The following is a 19,943-nucleotide window of genomic DNA, read 5'->3' as shown; positions in this document are numbered from 1 at the left end:
CACCCTTATCCTACTTAATTCTTATACAAATACAAAAAAAAAAAAAATACTGAAGCTACAAATAAAGGAAAATATTCACTATATTGCTTGCACTGTCATAAAAAGTTAAAACTATTTTCAAATCAATAGATATGCATTCTTTTTACAGCTGAAGTATGCATTTAGTCTTACTTGTGCCAGGCCAGGTTCTAAATGAGATATTACCATTCATTCCACTAGATGGTAGGTGCACATTATTATTTAGAAAACTTCTGGCACTATTTCAATGACAATAGAAGAATAAAACCTTACATTTACTGGGGGGAAAACCCTAAATGTACAATGATTGCTTTCTAAAAACAAGTATAGTATTAGGGCTAGAACAGAGTAGAATTGCAAACCTTTGCTCTCCAGTGAAACACTAACACATGCTAAAAGGCCAGTGGCTCAATTTTGAAAAACAGTAGCTATAACATCTAAAATAAAATTGACAAGATTACAAATTTGAGAAGCTATGGTGGCATGTCAATTATTTAAAGGAAAATAATCATATGTTGGAAATAGGAAAGAAAAATGAAAAAAAATATTTAAGGTTATGACGAAATCCTTATTGGAATAGTTAAGCCAATAGTGAGATTTTGCAGACTCATTTGACTTTTCAAATCAGTAACACAATGAGGATAGCCAGAATAAATTCACTTCCTTTCAAAGGTAAAGAATTTTTCTCCTAAGGCTTGGCATTAAGAAAGACCTAAATACAAAATAAAAATTAAGGCTCACCTGTAGATCAAGGAGAGTTTACATAAATAAATAAAATAAACTAGATATAGTTTTTGATGTAGTAAATCTATAGCTGATAATAGATAGATACATAATCCCATTAATAATAAATCTAAAAATGTATGTCATCAGAACTGCACACTCATCAGTTGTATGTCATCAAAACTGCACACTCAACAGTTGATAGTTTAAAATATAACCATTTGGGATCCCTGGGTGGCGCAGCGGTTTAGCGCCTGCCTTTGGCCCAGGGCACGATCCTGGAGACCCGGGATGGAATCCCACATCGGGCTCCTGGTGCACGGAGCCTGCTTCTCCCTCTGCCTCTCTCTCTCTCTCTCTCTCTCTCTCTCTCTCTCTCTGTGACTATCATAAATAAATAAAAATTAAAAAAAAAAAGGATAGTCTTGTCCTTTGTTAAAAAAATAAATAAATAAAAATTAAAAAAAATAAAAATAAAATATAACCGTTTAACAGAGGGTGATAGTATAATATTATTACATGGGCGTGGTCTCTGAGGTCAAAACTACAGAGACAAGAAAGTGTACAAAAAGTTATTTTTACCCATATTGGCCATAAAATGCCTAAATTCTCTCCTTTGTTTCAGTTATAAGAACATTAACAATAAATTTTTTATTGTTTTAGTTACATGATTTCCAATTTGTGATAACACATTCCATTCATTGATAAAAATTAAATAAAACTTGAACATTAGTGTTTTTGTCTCAGAGGGGGGGAACAGAATTTTACAATGGCACTAATCATTTATATATGTCTATTAATTTATAAAATTCTACATAATTATGTTTTTCTTTTTATAATATTCTGTTATATACTAGAATTTCATAATATGTTATAAAATTGTATAATATTAGAAGTAGTACTTTCTAATTTAAAGACTATATATCACAAGGAATTTTAAAAAAGAGAATTAAATTTTTAACAGTATAATAACATATCCATTATTAATATGTTGCTGTGTAAACAGATCAAACATTTTTAACAACTGAAAACAAATAAATTAAAAACTATTTCTAATCTAGCCTTTACAGATCTAAATAGTTTAACTTTTAATTAATGTGAATGTAGAATTATTTTACATTTGAAATATCTAATCTATAATACAGCCTTTAATTGATGAAATAAAGATTTTACAAAATGTATTTTCATAAAAATTTTTTTTTTTTTTTTATTTATGTATGATAGTCACAGAGAGAGAGAGAGGCAGAGACACAGGCAGAGGGAGAAGCAGGCTCCATGCACCGGGAGCCCGATGTGGGATTCGATCCCGGGTCTCCAGGATCGCGCCCTGGGCCAAAGGCAGGCGCCAAACCGCTGCGCCACCCAGGGATCCCCCATAAAAAATTTTTGAATGCTTTCTTCCACTCATTTTATTTCTGAGTACTGCCTAGAAATTATTATTGATATTCATTTAGAAGCTAATCATTTCCAATATTCCATTGCTACACAGGTATCTCCCTATTGATTTACTTCTGATTTTCAAGAATCTATTGTCTATGATTTTTGTGCAGTTTTACTCAACTTTCCTTTTTTAATATTCCTATTATTCTTAAAAGTGTAGAATAGGTTTAGATAGAAATGTCACCCAAATTGTTTTGTTTTTCTTAATAAAAAATAAAAAACTCAAATAAGAAACATTTCAACTCAGAAATATTGACTGTCTGCTGGTCACACATATTCTATGTGGCTTGTTTGATTTGTTGTCATTTTTTGACCTCAATTTCCAATTTAGCACAGCCATTTCTTTGCACTTCTCATTTCTGGCTAGAAAACACAACTCTATGTAGAAAATACACAAGAAATATGATTTAAAATCATTACTACTTCTGTAGACTCTATGTGCAGGGGGTGGGGGGGAGATGCTTTTCAACTCTTACCTATTTCTACAGAAAGTTGAAAAGACATACTAATCTTTAGCATCTTTTGGCAATTTTATTACTTCTATTACATTTAGTAGTGAAGAGAATCTAGTGCATCAGGTTTAAAAACAAAAGGTCATACAACACGAATTTCACTGAAATCCTTTAAGTGAATAAGACAGCCTACAAAGTATTTGAACAAACTATCTGAACAAACTCATAGGCTGAATATGAAGCTTAAGATGATCTTTTCTCTATCAACCTAACCACTCAGAAATAATTGGTTACTTATAACTTAAGTAATATATAGATTCTGAATAATGTAGGCTGAGTCAAAGGTAATGATCATTAGCTATATATCTTATTAATGGAATTTATGTTCTTATGCAAGCCACTTAATATCTTTGAATTTCAGCTTGCATAATAGTGAAATATCTGCCAACTTCTCAGTGTTTTTGTGAGGATCAAATAAGACACTACACGTAAGCACACAATGCCATAGTAAAATATTTTTATAATCAAATTATTTGTACGTTAATTTTCTTTTAAAAGAAAATTTTCTTATGTTAATTTTTTCTTTAAAAAATACCAAGAACTGTGGGAGAGATGGCAAGTTGAATACCATATTCCAGTACATGTTCTCTTCTATGGTATGAAACCACAAGGCAAAAATGAATGGGACAATGTACAACAGAAACAAGATTTTGGAAGCTGAGAAGCAGAGAGGTGAATCGTAACTCAGCTAAGTAACCTTTAGAACCCTCTCTTGCCCACAAAACTTTCAATGATTGTCATTTCTATATCCCTCTCAAAGCCAGAATGACCAAAGTTCTAACACAAGTAAAATTTATTGAAAGAATGTCTTTTAAAAAGTTGGATAAAAAAAAAAAAAGTTGGATCCTTAATCTCTGCCCACCCTCTTTCTCTGGGCAGCATGGTGACTACTCCATCCCACACGAACAGAGGACTAGAGGTTTTATTCTCTGGAGACGAAACAAAAACACACTGGATACATATGAGCTAGGGGAAGCTGTACTGAAACCAGAAGAAACAAGTTGGAGTCTACAACCAATGTTGAGGCCAGACAGCCCTGTTTTTATCCTGCTCCTTACAATTCTACTAGTAGAGACAATAAAAAGCTTTTCAAGCAAAATTGAGCTGCACCAGAGAGATGATGATAAAGATAAAAAACAGATAAAATTCAGCATAATGTGTGAGACATTATTCTAAATTATTTATAAATATTAAATCAAAAAATAAATGTTAAATCATTTAAATTTTATAAGAATTCTATTAGGTGATAAGTATCTTTTCTGCCATCCTACAAATGAGAAAACTAAAACATAAAGAGGTTAATAATTTGCCCAAATTCATGTGGCTACTTAGTGGCAAAACCAGGAATAAAACACCGGCATATTAGCTACCGAATTCATGTTTTTAATCATTACACTACATCAATTCTATATCATGGAATCCCAACAAAATGATCCAACACATCACCCTATAACAAAGCTCACAGTTTTTCAGTCTTTAGAAAACACCAGAGTTTCCAGTGAGCCTTTTAGAGTCTGTTATATATTATCAAACAGCCAAAGATAACCAGATATTTGAAGGGAGCCTCTAACATGAATATAAAGAAAAAAACAAACAAACAAAATAGCATAAATGTCCTCAGAGAGGTAAATGATACTGCATAAATGAAAAACAATAAATAAATGGATTCTGTTGAAGGAAAACACATTTAGGGAACAAATAGATATTAAATCTAATATCATAAATGAAAACTTAAAATGAAAGTATAGAAAACAAAGTTTAAAGAAATGTCCAAAAAAGCAGGGGAAAAAAATTAAAAGACAGAAAGCAGGAAAGAATGCCCTGAGGAAGGATCATGAATTGATATCTGAAGCCTGAGTCCATGTCAGCTACATAAAGAGGTGAATAACTTTCTAGACATGGAAAAAAGCAGCTAAGAGATGGCATCTTGGACATGAATTTAGTGGGTTGGCATAACAGAAGGAAGTACGCTTTGGCTGGACACAGAGAGTCAAAGAACATGGTATGGTACTAGAAGATGACAGAGAAATAGGTAAAGGGTGACCAAGATGACTTGTTTCCCTCAACTCTCTCAACTTTAGATGGGCTTCTTTCTGTGAGCAAGCCACTGACCTCATTTTTACCCTGGCCTTTCCAGAATCCAGATGGTCTAACCACTGAGGTCTCTTCTCTTCTTTTTCTTACATTGCTCACTTTAGAAAATAGTAATTGTAAATTCTTCTTTTGCATCTTTCAGATGCAAATCTTTTTAAAAGCCTTTTATCAGCTTTATAGTCCAGAACTATCTTTCTCAAGGACCGAGGAGCCATCCTTGAACTACAATCATCAAAGAAGGGAAGCACCTCTACCATCCAGGCTCTCTGGGAAGAAAGGAGCTTAATTTATGTGGGGACTTTAAGTTATAAAACTACCTCCTGTCATGAAGGCACTAAAAGTTTATTTTTCCTTTGGGTAAGACCATTTAACAAATACAGATGGCTATGATGCCCCTAATCACAGCTCTTAGGAACACACAGAAATCTAGGTAGGAAACAGTACTTGCACCAGGCAAGTGGTGTTGGAGATAAAAAGAAAACTAAGACTTCAAAGGGTGTGTGAGTATGAGTGTGTGTATGTGTGTGTGTGTTACAGCTAATGTTTGGTCATTATTAAACTACAAGAAGTAAAAAGAGGTTTAGGTTGAGTGACTCATTGGTTTATGGTTTAAACCAAGAAATTAAAAAATAACATCAAAAGAAGGTTGGGGGAAAATATTATACCTAGTAGGTTGGCGATACTTCAGAAACATCTAAATGGGTCTGTCAAATGAAGTTAGATATCTAAGTCTGGAGTACAGGGGAAAGGTCAAGGCTATAAGTACAGATTCTGGAGTCCTCTTGAATATACAAGACAAAGTAGTGGGTATATGAGAAAAGAAGAAGAACCCTAGGAACAAACTTAGTGCAATTTCGAATTTCAGTGTCTGGCAGAGAAAACTGAGCTTGTAAATGAGACACACAAAAAGGTGAACAAAGATTAAGGAAGAAAATATGGAAATTGTGGTGCTGCAGAAATCAAAGCAAGAAGATGTTTAATAAAGGAATGCTTACCTATTGTGATTTGCCAAAAAAAAATAAGTGTACAATGATAACTGAATAATAGCCTTTGGACTTGGCAAGAGAGAGTTCCTTTGTTACTTTAGCAATAGCTAATTTAGTGGAGTGAAGTATTTATAAGTCACATAGAAGCAGATTAAGGAAGGATTTGGAGAAAGTTAAATGGAGCCAGTAAATGCCAAAAAAGAAGGAAAAAAACATATCAGTAAGTAAGACTCTGGAGAATAGGAGATCTGTGGCAGTAGATAGAAGAATATTTTGGTTTAAGTCAGATTTCCAAAGATTAAGGAGATTGAAGCATGTTTAAGTGCCAATGAAGAGATTTCAGGAGAAAAATAGAAGTTTAAAAAGCCAGAGAAAGAAAAGACAATAATAATGCAAAATTTCTAATAAGGTGAATCTCAAGATCTCAAGGAGAATCATAGAGAATTTAAAACACTGCGATTGGCTTGACTTTTTATTTCAAAATATTTATATTAAACACATGTAGAATTAAACTGATACTCTAAGACGTATGGTGTAAGGAGAAAACAAGAAGCATCAGCTAGATTTATTTTTGATAAGATTAAAAGTGTTGAATGTTTTCAAAGTAAAATAGACTATAGGATCTTCAAGGTTAAAATCAATAAGTGGAAGCTGTACAGATTCAAGATTAGGAAAAATAAACAAAAAAAACAAAAAAAGATTCAAGATTAGGAATAAAAACTCATTTAAAGTCAGTAAGCATGTAATTAAAATTGAAACTAAGAGTCAAACATTCATATATTGAGTGTGAAAGTTGTATGTAACATCACTTGGAAAAAAGGACATATCAGGTTGGAATGAGAACTAAAGATTGGAGGTGAAAGATGGGACACGTTGAAAGAACCACAGATTCTATGTTTTGCTTAACCTGCTGTATTTACGATTGGTTTCATTCAACGAAGTAGCCACCAACCATCATCAAGGGACAAGTTAAAATCATGGATGGGAATGAAGCTGCTCAACTAAAATGTACAGTCTTTGAAAGTTTTCTAGTGTTGGAGTTCTAGAGAGGTTAAGACTGAATGTAGACAGGAAAGATGGAGGAATTGGGACACAGCTTGACCTGTGCATCACTGCTGCCAAACTGATTAGGAAAGACTTTCCAAAAGAATGTATTATATAAGAGAAATATGAAAAATGAAGTCAAGTAATGAGCTAAGCATGAAATAACATATTTCTCTGTAAGAAAAGCATTGGGATAATGACAAATTAGAGAATAATACAGAAGTTGTTCAAGTAGAGGTTAGCCAAGTAAAATAAATAATTAATGAAAAAGAATCTTATTTTACTCCTTGACTACACAGATGAGAAAACTAAGGTTACCTCACAAGAAAAAAAATTACCAGTGAAAGTAGGTTTGTAAAGAGAAAAGTGATGATTGGATTTATAAGATCATGATTTTATAGAAGAATTTTAATTACATAATAAGAAAATTACTTCTTTAGCAAAAATGAGTAACATTCCTAAGTATTATCTTTGCAGTTATGTTGTACATAATAATTTAGATAAAGTTAAGCAAAAAAATTAAATCATGGCTCAAAGATATTTCTTGAAATGAGTAGGAATGTCAAAGCACTACAGAGAAAAAGCATATTTAAAATTGAAAACTAGAATCAATTTTTTTGTTGTTTTTGTGCCTCACATTAAAGACATTTTTTCTTCTATATTAAATAGGATGGATTTAGGATGTCAACGTTTAGCAGTGTTTATTTTATCAAAATGCTGAGGTTTGTAAGCTGATTTGGTTTTTGCTACATCAGCACAAAACAAAACTAGTTCATAAAGCATTGCCTTTTTTATAATAGTTTTATGGGCTAGGAAACATCAACAAAAGATAAGAAAATATTCTTCTAGGAATAAAACTTACAAAGAAATACAACACTTTTTAAAAATTCACAAATGATGCCATGTGCTCTGTGATGCCAAATGATCTGTGCTTTAAAAAAAAAAAAAAAGCATTCAGTGTAAATACTTAAAATATTTTAAACATAATAGCTAATGATTGAAAAGTTAAGGGTATATTTATTTCATGATTTAAAATTTAAGTTTTGGTTTCTGACAGAACTCAAAGTTTGCAACCTAAAATTACTTGGCTCATTGCAGATCTCAAATAACTAATGGTTTCAGTCAGTGTTTTTCCTGAGCATTTTAGAGAAAGATTTTTAGAACTTATAAGATATTACTGTAAGGATACTGCTTTGAAATTTTGTTTCTATCTCTTGTAAAATGTTATGAAAGCTAAGAAAGTAAGGATTCATCTTGTACCATCTGCATATATCTTTTCCTATTGGGAAAAACATATTTCATCTTATACAAAGCCATCTTTTTTAAAAATATATATATCTTTGGCTTAAATTCTTTAGTACACACACACAAAAATTCACAAATGAATTATTCATCTTTATTTTTTTTGCTTGCTGTCAAATATCAATTAAAATTTTAGAAAACATATAGTGATCATTTACCCTGTTGGCCTAAAAATAATAAGGAAACAACATTATCAAGATTTGTATGACCTCCAGAATTATTGAAAATTAACTTTTTATGAATGCTCTAGGGTTTCATGAATGAAATGAAAAATATTTAACACTAATCTTGTTTGAACTATCATAGCCACAAAGTATCAAGAATACAAAGACAGTCCAGTACTATGTTTGATATGGTCTATTACATATAATATTAGAAGTATTGACAACAACTCCAGATTCCTTAAAAATGTTAATCGAGTGGAACAACTTCCAGAACATCTTGAAATAACCTAAAAAAGACTTTCTGTTAAGAATCCACTTATTGTGACATTCATGAAAAGATGTTTTGCCTTCTAAACTATAATGTCTGTCAGAATTCATTGGACTTTAGTGTATGGCTGAATATGGTGAAATTACTAAGAGAAGAGACAGGAATTTCTGACCATTTTTCATAAATACCAAAGTAAATTCAGTTGTGCTGGACACTTACTCAAATTATTCCTTCTCAGTAAATTTCACATGACCAATTCTGTTTCTAATATTCACATAAATATTTGGATATAAATGTTATAATAATTTTTCCTATTTTATTTTGAAAAAGTCACATGTAATAGTCCCTATTGCATGGTTTGAAAATAGCCCAGACCAAGGTCTCCCTTGGTAAAGGGGAATTTGGCTGAGATTTGCATTTTAATTTTTTATTACAGTAAATAAATTACCAACAATACTGGAACATATGTGCTAGGTAAGAACAGCTGAGCCCTATCTGGACTCATCTGACCTTGGTCACTAGGAAATTAGAGTTAATTCAGGAAAACAGGACTGAAGCCATATGCGGTTCATATCAAAGATGGATCTGAGGCTAGTGCAGTGATCTGAAAGCATTTGGTTGTTAGCAAACCTGTCAGTCCTTGGAGCAATTCTGGCAGTTTTATCTCAAGGCATCTGCAATCTCTTAAAACAGGATATTTGAAGAGAAGGACAATGAAACAATGCTTTTCTCAATGTTACTGAGAGCTAACAGAAGAATAAAAGCATTATGACTGAGCATATTTTGTTGGGCAGCAGGTTTAAAATGATCTGGTGCAATTAAAGGCGGTTATTGTTTTTAGGTGGTTGTGCCCCTAGTTGAAAACTCATTCTGTACTATTCAGAATCCCTGATGGTAAGTCTTCTGGTTATTGCATTTTATTATTTAAATGAGACATCTTGAACTCTGGTCAAATGTTTCCTTTTCTTATAAATAATAGCAATCAACAATATATTTTACTGTCATTTGGTCAGACTTCAATAAAATTAGGAAAATTGACTTCACAAAGTCAATAAAAGACCTTGATTAAGTCACAATATCTTGGCTGTCTCTAATAAAAAGCTTCCCTAACAATTTCACAGAAATGTTATGACGAATAAATGAAAAAAAATTATATGGAGTCACTTTGACAAGCTATCAAGCTCTCTAAAGATATCAGGGTTTTATTCTTAGCTCAAGTTTCATGTAATCAATCAATGGAGAAACGTAAGTCTATGCTACGACTGCAGAATTTGCACACCATGTTAATCTCTTTATGCCTTTACCTTTAGAATAATTTATAATTTTCAGAAATATGGAAGCATTTGCTTTCTTATTCATTTACTCAGTTGTTCTTTCATTCTAATATTTACTGAGCACCAGCTGGGTGTAACAGATCATGCCAGGCATTGTGCATGCAGAGATTAGCCAAAAACAAAGCCTGGCCCCCGTCCTAACAAAGCTTAAAGTCTCATCAGACATGAAAAGCAAACTAAGAATTATGAAATGGTGTGATAAATGCCATGAAAAATGACAGGTACTGTGCAACCTAAAGTGATGAAGGAAGACATGACAAAGTCAGAGAAAGTAATTTTCTTTCCATTAAGATTCAAATCAGGTATAGTTTTTCTGGGTCTTACTCTCCTCTAATTGAAGCACATAAACACACACACACACACACACACATACACTACAAAAATTAATATTTGAATTTTTTAAAGATTTATTTATTTATTTGAGAGAGAGAGAGAGAGAGAGAGAGAGAGAGACATTAAGTATGAGGGAAGAGGCAGAGAGAAAGAATCTTTAAGCAAATTCCCTCCTGAGCACGGAGCCCAACAGTGGGTTCCATCTCATGACACTAAGAGCATGACCTGAGCTGACACCAAGAGCTGGGTGCCCAACTGACTGAGCCACCCAGGTGACTCAACATTTGAAACTCTTAAAAGTCATTGTTCTTACTTTTAGCCGGCACCTTTCCTGGGGTTTCTTAATTTTACTGGGAGATGACGGAAACCTCACCAAAATATTTTAGAGATATGTATAATATTTGTATTGCTATAACTTTCATACATAATGTATACCCCAAATAAATGTTTTATTTCTAGATAATAAATAAGTGGACTCAGGTTGAATCCTAGAGACTTAAGGGAGAAGAGATGAATGGCCTTATTAAAATCTCCGTTCACTGAATGGATAAGCCCATTTGACTATACTATTCATGAATTTAATATGTACAAAGTAATTGTATTAATGACTATGTGAATCCTTGACCTAAGGTACATTTTAATTAGAAGAACCCCCCAACCTAAGGACTTGAACTTGCCAATTTCTCCAACTAGAACCCTTTCCTTGCACGTTTGTGTGCCTCATTCCTGCACTTCCATCTGACCTTTGCTCAAATATCACCTTTTCAAGGGAACTTCCACTATTTATCTTATTTATATTCCCACTCCTTGCTCACAGATATGCCTCCTGCTTTATTTTTATTCATAGAACTTAATAACTATGTAGTATATTAATTTCCTATTTTTACTTATGTATCTGTTCAATTTCAATCTCCATCCACTATGAGATAAACTCCATGAAGATGGAGATATCTGTCTTGGTTTGTTTATTGCCCCTAGGCCTAGAACAGTGTCTTGTGTATACCAATGGGTATTTTTTGAATAAATGAACCAAAAATGCACATATCAATGAATAAATGAATGCAATGGAATTATTTCTATTGGGCTAAAATTTAAAAGACAGAAATATTAGCCTTAGTTATGGCATCACCAAGCTAAGTGGTATTTGGTGAGTAATTTCATCTCTCTAGAACTCAATTTGCTCATATGTGAAATAAATGGGTTAAACTATACAAATACTAAGATGTCTTCTATCAAAGAATAGAATATGTCTAGTTAGAAAAATAACTAAGTAGATTTACTTCTTTCATATTCTATTCATGCCTTAATTTAATAAAGAAAAGAATATCACTGGCCTCGTTTTAAAGCAAAGCATAAAGAAGGCAACATCAACGTACTGCATACAGAAATTTAAGTCCCATTTCAATGTTAAAATGTAGTTGTAATGTATTAAAAGAAAATTCTAGAATGTATTTCACACACACATATCTCAAGGATGGGAGGTAGGATTACTGTCCTCTTTGTTCTTTTCTCAGTTCTAAGTCATGACTGTTCCAACTCCAACTTCCACTCTACTAACAAACCAAGGTACAAAACCCTACTCTTCTAAGACTCATGCACTACAGTCTTACCACCTAATACCTCTTACAACAGTCTCATTTCTGAGTATTGTCATCATTCTTAGAATATTGCAGGACCCAGTTTGTTTCTATCAGCAATGAGCTAGCAAATGTATAATGACTGGCTTCCTGCAAAAGGGGAAAAGGCCCAGATTTTAGTGTTTCCTGGTTTTTATAGTTTAAATGTTCCCACTATTGTCATTTTAAGCTATGGACATGATACCAATCAAACTATAAAATTCCTGAAAACATTAATTCCTGCAAGTCGGTATAAGCCAGCTCCAATGCACCACTTTTCATCCTCCACTGAAAATTCTGAGTGACTTCACAGTTGTTTGACATTTATTTCCAATGACTTAGTAGAGCCTTAGCCACCCAAATCCATGGTCACATAGTTTATTTATCAACACCTAAATTTCTTTGCTTTTAAAATCTATCTTACTCCATGATTATAAGTTCTTCCTTTCCTAGAGTGCTTATTAAATTTCTTTACTGTTTTCATTTTCCAAGCTCATTGGTACTTTGTGTCCATTAATGGCCTACCTTCCAATTCATTAGTACTTTCTACTTCTTTATATTCTATTTGTTCAAGTGAGCTCAGGATCTGTAATTCCAAAATTAATGTTGCAAATATCCTAAACTCACCAAACTCCCTCTATTCCTTGGACCACCTAACCTCACATCAATCCTGAATAAATCTATCTACTTCCTCTAAATCTGTGTCAAAGCAGCACAGTATTGCTGGAAAAAGTCATACTACAAAGTGTGCAGATGCTCAATACTGTCCAAAGTTTAAAACTTCTCAGCTTATTCTCTACAATGTCAATTTCAGCCTTCTCTCCTTTCCTGAAACTCAAAATCTTTTGTGGACTCATTCACTGTTGGCAGTTGACCTTGCCTTTACTTCAGAGTGCAAAGTGAAACTACACGTGGGAACAGACCCAACGACCAAGCCAATACCCTTGTAACAAAAATCTTATATCTTATATTGCAATCTCTCTTCTCTTTCTGTTCCCTTTCTCCCAGAGTGAATCCTTCATCTGTGGTTTGGATTCCACCACACCCTTTTGTCTTTTTCAGGAATCTCACATAATTATTTTTCTCACTTCACTCCCCCTTTAACTGACAACATTTAAGCATGGTTGAGTCTTTTGGATCTTAACTTCCCCTTGTCTAGTTGACATTCTTTCACCAGACAGTTACCATACTTTCCCTTTCCTCCTCTTTACAATAGATTTGTCTTCATTATTACATTTCTGTATTTCCAACCTAGTCCTCTACCCACTTTATTTTGTCTTCCAGTCACATTCTTTTAATAAATCTGATGAAATATACTAATGACCTCCATATTTTTAAATTTAGATGAATTTTGTTGTTGTTGCTTTCAGGTTACCTGTCACCCACCAACATGTAATGCTTTTAACTATTCCTGCGTTCCTGAGATCCTCTCCCAACAGCTCTGTTCACATCTACTGCTGCCCCTTTCAGCCTATTCTCTATACTGAGCCAGAATGGTCTTTCTAAATCTCAAACTTGGTCATGTCAACTCACACTTTATTAATTCACCAATAAGGCTCTATGTTACTCCCAAGCTGAAAGCTAATAATAACCCAAGCTACAAAACTCTAACAGGCAAAACTAGTAATCTACATGTTTTCTCTTTACTGCTTTCTAACAAATTTCTTTCTTACAGAATATACATATCCTACCCTCTTGTTCATTGCAAGTTAGCCATATGACCCAAAGAAGTTGTTTTTTTTTTTTTAATTTTTTTTAAATTTTTATTTATTTATGATAGTTACAGAGAGATAGAGAGGCAGAGACACAGGCAGAGGGAGAAGCAGGCTCCATGCACCGGGAGCCCGACGTGGGATTCGATCCCGGGTCTCCAGGATCGCGCCCTGGGCCAAAGGCAGGCGCCAAACCACTGCGCCACCCAGGGATCCCCCAAAGAAGTTGTTAATGGAGCTTTTGGTGAATTCTCAATAGGGCTGATTCAACTGGTAAGCTCCCTGTGCCTTTCTAGACTAACTCTGTGTTCTCATGATACATTGAAGGCAACATTTGTAGATTTTAATTATACATTCTATTTAGTGATTATTTGGTTAGTTTCTGTACTCTTCATGACTCTTACTGAGTTATGCTATCTAGGTGTATCTTTTTACTTACTACAGGTACTGACAGAAAGACACTTCCATAACTATTTGAAAGAATGAATTGAATGCACTAATGAAATGATACAATTAGCTATGAAACTCATTAAAAATGAATCCTAGGGAAAAATTCAATAATATAATTTTATTAATTCTAAAATTTAATTTTGTAAATTCTGAAAGTTATTAATTACATGTAGATATTATAGAATAGCTGAAGGAAATATGCAGATCAATGGTGAGAATTTATTAAATCTCATTTCATGCAGATAAATTTAAATAATAGACTAATTACCATTGGAATCCATTAGAGGAAGACTTGGGTAATATTGCTACTTATAATAATATATACATCATATATTCTTAGCTGCTTTTCCTAAAACTTTTAATTCAAAACTTATACACAAAATGCTATGTTAAGCATTTTAAGAAAACTATGTTATTTAAATTCTCATATTCCTGTGAGATATGTTTTGTGATATCCATCACAAAAATGAGCAAAGTGAGATGAGGGTAATTAACCATCTAGTCCAAAGTTTAAGGTAGATTCTTAACTTAGATGCTAAAGCAAGTTTCTGTGAGTTATAATAGTAGGCACAGTTTTGCTGAAATTGCTTTTCTGTAATTAGTCTTTGGTATTATTGAAGGCAGTGATTTAGGAATAGGTCAAAATATACTTTCCAAAATAACTACTATAAGATGAAGTAAAATAGTAAAATAGATACAAAACAATGGATTCTGGCTAACAGAGTAAATAGAAGATTAGAAAGAAATGCCCTAAACACTTATGCTGAAGAATAAAATACATAATGAAACCTAAAGAAATACCAAAGGAAAAAAATCCAGTAGAAATATCAAAACCAAAAACAAACCCCAGAATTATATGCATAGTACAACTGAAATGATAGCTTTTAAAACCATCCTCTGAAGTTACTTCCAAAAATGATCATTCCTAGTATGTGTTAAGTGATTCCTAAGTAAAACTAAATTTAATCTTAAGAACATGGTAAGAATAGTTTGGGTGTGTGAGTGGGTGTGTCAGTGTGTGCATGATATGTTGACAACCTGTTCAACTCCCTTTATATCCCCTGAGCAGGATAAAATCCACTGGAGAGTGCATGGAGACTATTTTAAGAAGCTAGAGGCTAAAACTAATCTAATCCCAGGCCAATTTATAAGGAACATTAGAAAATATCCACCTTTTGACAGAATAGGGTTTCTCCAAGGCAGCAATGCCAATAAGAACAGGTAAGGCAAAGTGGAGATACAGTTATATGGCTTATCACTTTACACTCTTATCCACCAAAGACAGTAAGAGAAACAATCTCCATGCATTTTACTATTAACACTTCTGTATTTAACTAAAATTACTTTCCCCATGACTTTATCTTTTCTTTTGACACAAACTAGACTACTAGAATCTTCTCCCATCTGAACCATAGAGTGGAAATAGTTAGGTTATATGTGGCTATGCCTTTAATTAGTATTCACTTTCTGTTGTCCAATGATCATTACAATTTGGTAAACAATAGTCTTTGTGTTGTCTCTGATGTACTGCCTCAATCATATTGGCATTTAATTTTGTTTCTTCTTCTATACAGGTATTCAACTTGGCACCTACTTAAAAAATAGCTTCCATCTGTGAATTAGAATCCTATATTTGGGTGACTATAGGTCTGATTCCATTTTGTTCCAATGTGCAAAAACTTAGGCTTTATTTTTGGTCAGTAGTTTCCAGAATAGGGATTTCTATGCCAGATCTCTCTCTACACCACAGTCACTCAAGAAGAGTAAATCAAATGAAAGCTTTTATACCAGTACCTATGATATTTTCCAAATAGGTCCAGCCTTGAACTTCATTGAGTCATAGATAACCTTCTATGTAATGCATTGAACTTTCAATTTTTCCAGATGGACTGTCTGCATTTTTAGAATAAATTCTAAAAGTACAAAGTAAATTGTATTTTAAAAAAAATCCATGAAACAGGGTTGGCACAGTTGGGTGGGTGTCTGACTTCAGTTCAGATCATGGTCTCAGGGCCATAGGTTTGAGCCCCATGTGAGGCTCCATGCTCAACGGGGATCTGCTTGTCCATCTGCCCCTCCCCCTGCTCATGCTCTCTCCCTCTCTTAAATAAATAAATAAATAAATAAATAAATAAATAAATAAATCTTAAAACAAATAAACAAAGCTTCTGAAGTATGGTTCTGTAAATATATGCATGTGTTCTTATTTAATCAGCCAATTTTATCAAATTTTAGGATGAAAAATCCATCTTCCCTCTAATTTGTTAACAAAGTACGTAAAGCTTTTTATAATGCTTTAAAGGCCTTTATTTTAAAAATGTTACCTAGCTAAGTGATAAGCAATTTGTCAAATTATAACCAGAACAAAAATAAAGGAAAATGAAATGAAAGATCCATTTTACAAACTAGAAAAGAGAATTTCTTTTCTCTTTCTCTCTTCCTTTCTCTTTCTCTTCATCCTCACAATAGTACAATAAGAAGGATACTATTTAACTCCAATTAAAGCTGAGAAAACTGACTTATCAAAGATCACATAGTAAGAGGTAGAGCCCAATGAGGAGAATTATTCTTGACAATGCCAATGAATGTAAAAAACAGTAAGAATTACTTGGATGAATATCTAAATCGACCTATACTTGGAAAAAAACAAGATAATTTCCTGACGTACTCATAGCCTAACTTTCATCTTTAAATGTGTCAGCATCAGCCTGGCCATATTGTGGTTGAAACAAATGAAAAAGGCATAATCTTCTTTTTAAACCACAAACTACTTACCTCACAAAATTACCTTTTTGCAATTCAAAAAACATTTGAGATTGGGTTGAACTTTCAAGGTCACTTAAAAAAATTATAACCATAATTCAACTTTCTCAATCTGATGGGAGCTCTGTTGTGACTCAAAATGCATTAAATTAGATATTGATGAATTTAGTTAAATAAAAGAAACAACTACAAATATGGTGGAAAATGAAAAAAATAAAACTAACCTAGGAATATGAGTAAAAATACCAATAAATCTCTAAAAAGTTAAAATAGCAAAACCCTAGGTCATCACCTCCACTATTATTAATGAATATTATAATTCTATAAAAGCATAAGTGAACAAATTCATAACTGAAAGCTAATGAATAGCATTAGTAAAAATTACATTATAAATAAAATTATCTGAAAAGAAACTGAAACTCAATAAATGTAACATAGATGAACTTTTTATTTCTAATGTATTTGCATAATCCTTCATCCTGTAAAGAGTATAGAGCTCAGTATATGTAACAACAATTTGGCACTCACTCATTTAGGAATTCTATGAAAACAAAGTACTTCTCTACTTTGATACTTAGTAGCCAGGGAAACAATAACAATAACTGGACTTAAGACTATCATACAATATGCTTTAAACTCTTACTATTAAAAAAGAAAAAAAAAAACTCTTACTATTTAGTTAGCTATCTTTACCTGCCAGATTTTCTATCCTTCCTAAGATAACGGACAAAAAAGTAGAGGTCTTTTTTAGAAAGCATTAATCTTTTCACTAAAATGTTTTCGTTATATTCTAAACTCTCATGTGACTGCTTGGGACCATGTCCAGAAAGTGTATAGTTCTCTGTAAAGAGAAAATGAAACAATACCTTTTTATATGAATATTGTCAAATTCACAGGCAAATCATTGTTTCATCCTTAAAACCGTCACTTCATTTTAAATTTGCTGCATTTTAAAAAAAAAATTCTTTTTCTAGAATTGCCTTAAGATGTTATATTATTTTGACTATCCTTTTTATTCACAATTTTAATCATATTAGGGTAAATTTTCCTTTTGAAAATAAATCAAAGGATTTGGAGTAAAATAATGTATCTGTAAGCCAAAAAAAAAAAAAAAAAAAAAAAAAGGAGTGAGTTTTCTTGTGTTGTATGTAAGTGTATCCTAAAACCATTTCTAAAATGTAAGCTCTAAAAAATTTTTTAGCAGGAACGCCTGGTGGCTCAGCAGGTTGAGTGTATGCCCTCAGCTCAGGGCAGGATTCTGGGGTCCCAGGATCGAGTCCCACATCAGGCTTCCTGCATGGAGCCTGCTTCCCCCTCTGCCTATGTCTCTGCCTCTCTCTCTGTGTCTCTTATGAATAAATAAATAAAATCTATAAATAAATAATAAAAAAATAAAAATTTTCTTAGTAGTCACATCACAAAGGCAGTCTCCTGAGGTCTTTCCTTAGTGTGATGGTATTCATTTCCTGTACATAATTTACCAAATTTGTACACAATGTAGTCTTATTAACCTAAAATCTTTTTATTATAAACATTGTATTTATCTAGCAAAAAGTATGTTTATATAAAAAGCAGATTAGCCTGTAATCTCTTTAACAAATGTGTGGGTAACATAACGTTAAACTGGACACTTCTCTTGAAGAGCCAAGAAAAAATTGACATAAGATACTAAGTGTAAAATAGACAATCGTGAAGACATTTCACAGGTGATCTAGAAGCAATTGATGATTGATCTACAAGGGGATATAAAAAGATAAGAATGGATATTTTAAAGACAGTTTAAGAAAGAGCCGTTCTCTGGCTGTGATTCTCAACACTCTTGCCTTGGTTCAGGTGGGGATGTGTGCATGACATGTACCTCATAACCCCAAACTGGTTAAGAGGCATCAACTTGAAGAGATTGATCCAAATCCCAATCATCAGTTAACACACAAAGCTGGTGCCCCTCACACAGTTAGGAAAGCTAAAGAGTAAATGCCTACATTTGAGAAGTAACTGCATCCATTTCAGGGTGGCAGAGAGGGATTTGAACCCACCCAGATGAAATGCAGGCACCTGAGGAAGAATGTTATTCGGGGCCAGTGTGATAGCCATGAGAAGACGCAGTGTGCTTTCCAGTTAGCACTAAGTTAGCGCTTTCTGAGGTAGGTGTTACAGCTCCTTCACCAGAATCCTGTTGTTGATTCTAAAAAAAGTCGCAGATGTTGAGGAACGCTCTTTGCTGATGGAGTGTTTCCTGTTACACCATCCATCAAAAAGATATTATGTCAAGAAAGCATCAAACCAGATGGTAAACACAAGTTCTGAGATGGCAGTTTGACTAACTTCAGCCCTAAATATTGGCTGATAGCATCTTTTTGACTTGATAAAAGTAAGCAGAACTGCTAGAAAAACCAATTAATTTGCCTAAGTCAGGGCTACTAACAAATAATCTATTTAAATGAAGCCAAGTCAAATTTTATTTGCTTTAAAAAATTTAGGTAATTAACTGAAAAGCATATAAAATGATTTCTTAAAATCCTTTTATAAGAAAAAAAACAAAATATTTGAAATTTATTACAAGCAACAAAAAAAATACCATTAGAATGCCTCACAGATTATTTTTAAAAGTGTTGCTTACTTTTAGAAGAGAAGCTGCATTCTTATTTAAATAATCAATTGAAATAAAGTCTTCTTCAAATTCTTTCCTACCAACCATGTCATTTAAAAAATATTGCTTAATTGTCATGAAGTTGTAGTTATTTATTGCACTCTAGTTGAGCAAATATGTCTAATTTTTACATTTCATGATTTCCAAAGTCTCCAAAATAAAGTAATGATTTTTAGTCATTTTCCCTTCAGAGATTGCATGCAACTTTTTGACAGGCATCTGACACTCTAGGATATCATTCTCTACCTAAAATAGTATTCAGTGTTCTTCAGTGTGTCCATGTAGGCAATACATAGCAGACATTAAAAGAAGTTCGGGAAGTGAAGCCAGAAATGGGGATATGTGGGCAAGAGATACTCGTTAATTCAACAAAGAAACTTATGACATCAAACACTTAGGAACTTTTCTGTATATGATGTTTTAGGTAATAGTCTGAAGGCCTTGTCTTCCATTCAAAGGCTTTGTCGATCTGTAACGTTTGCTGCCACTTGGGGAAAGAGAGCTTTCTCAGGGATCTTGGGTGGCTCAGTGGTT

At 33.1% G+C, this 19,943-nt stretch overlaps 1 protein-coding gene across 6 annotated transcripts in view; it reads right to left on the bottom strand.

Annotated features, from left to right (window-relative positions):
- The window catches only part of GRIK2 (glutamate ionotropic receptor kainate type subunit 2), a 641,615-nt gene that overhangs the window by 37,154 nt on the left and 584,518 nt on the right, over positions 1–19,943 (bottom strand). The window lies entirely within an intron of this gene.

Source organism: Vulpes vulpes, chromosome 1, assembly GCF_048418805.1.
Source record: "Vulpes vulpes isolate BD-2025 chromosome 1, VulVul3, whole genome shotgun sequence".
Lineage (NCBI taxonomy): Eukaryota > Metazoa > Chordata > Mammalia > Carnivora > Canidae > Vulpes > Vulpes vulpes.
Note: the sequence above shows the minus strand (reverse complement) of the source record. Positions and strands in the feature narration are given on the sequence as shown.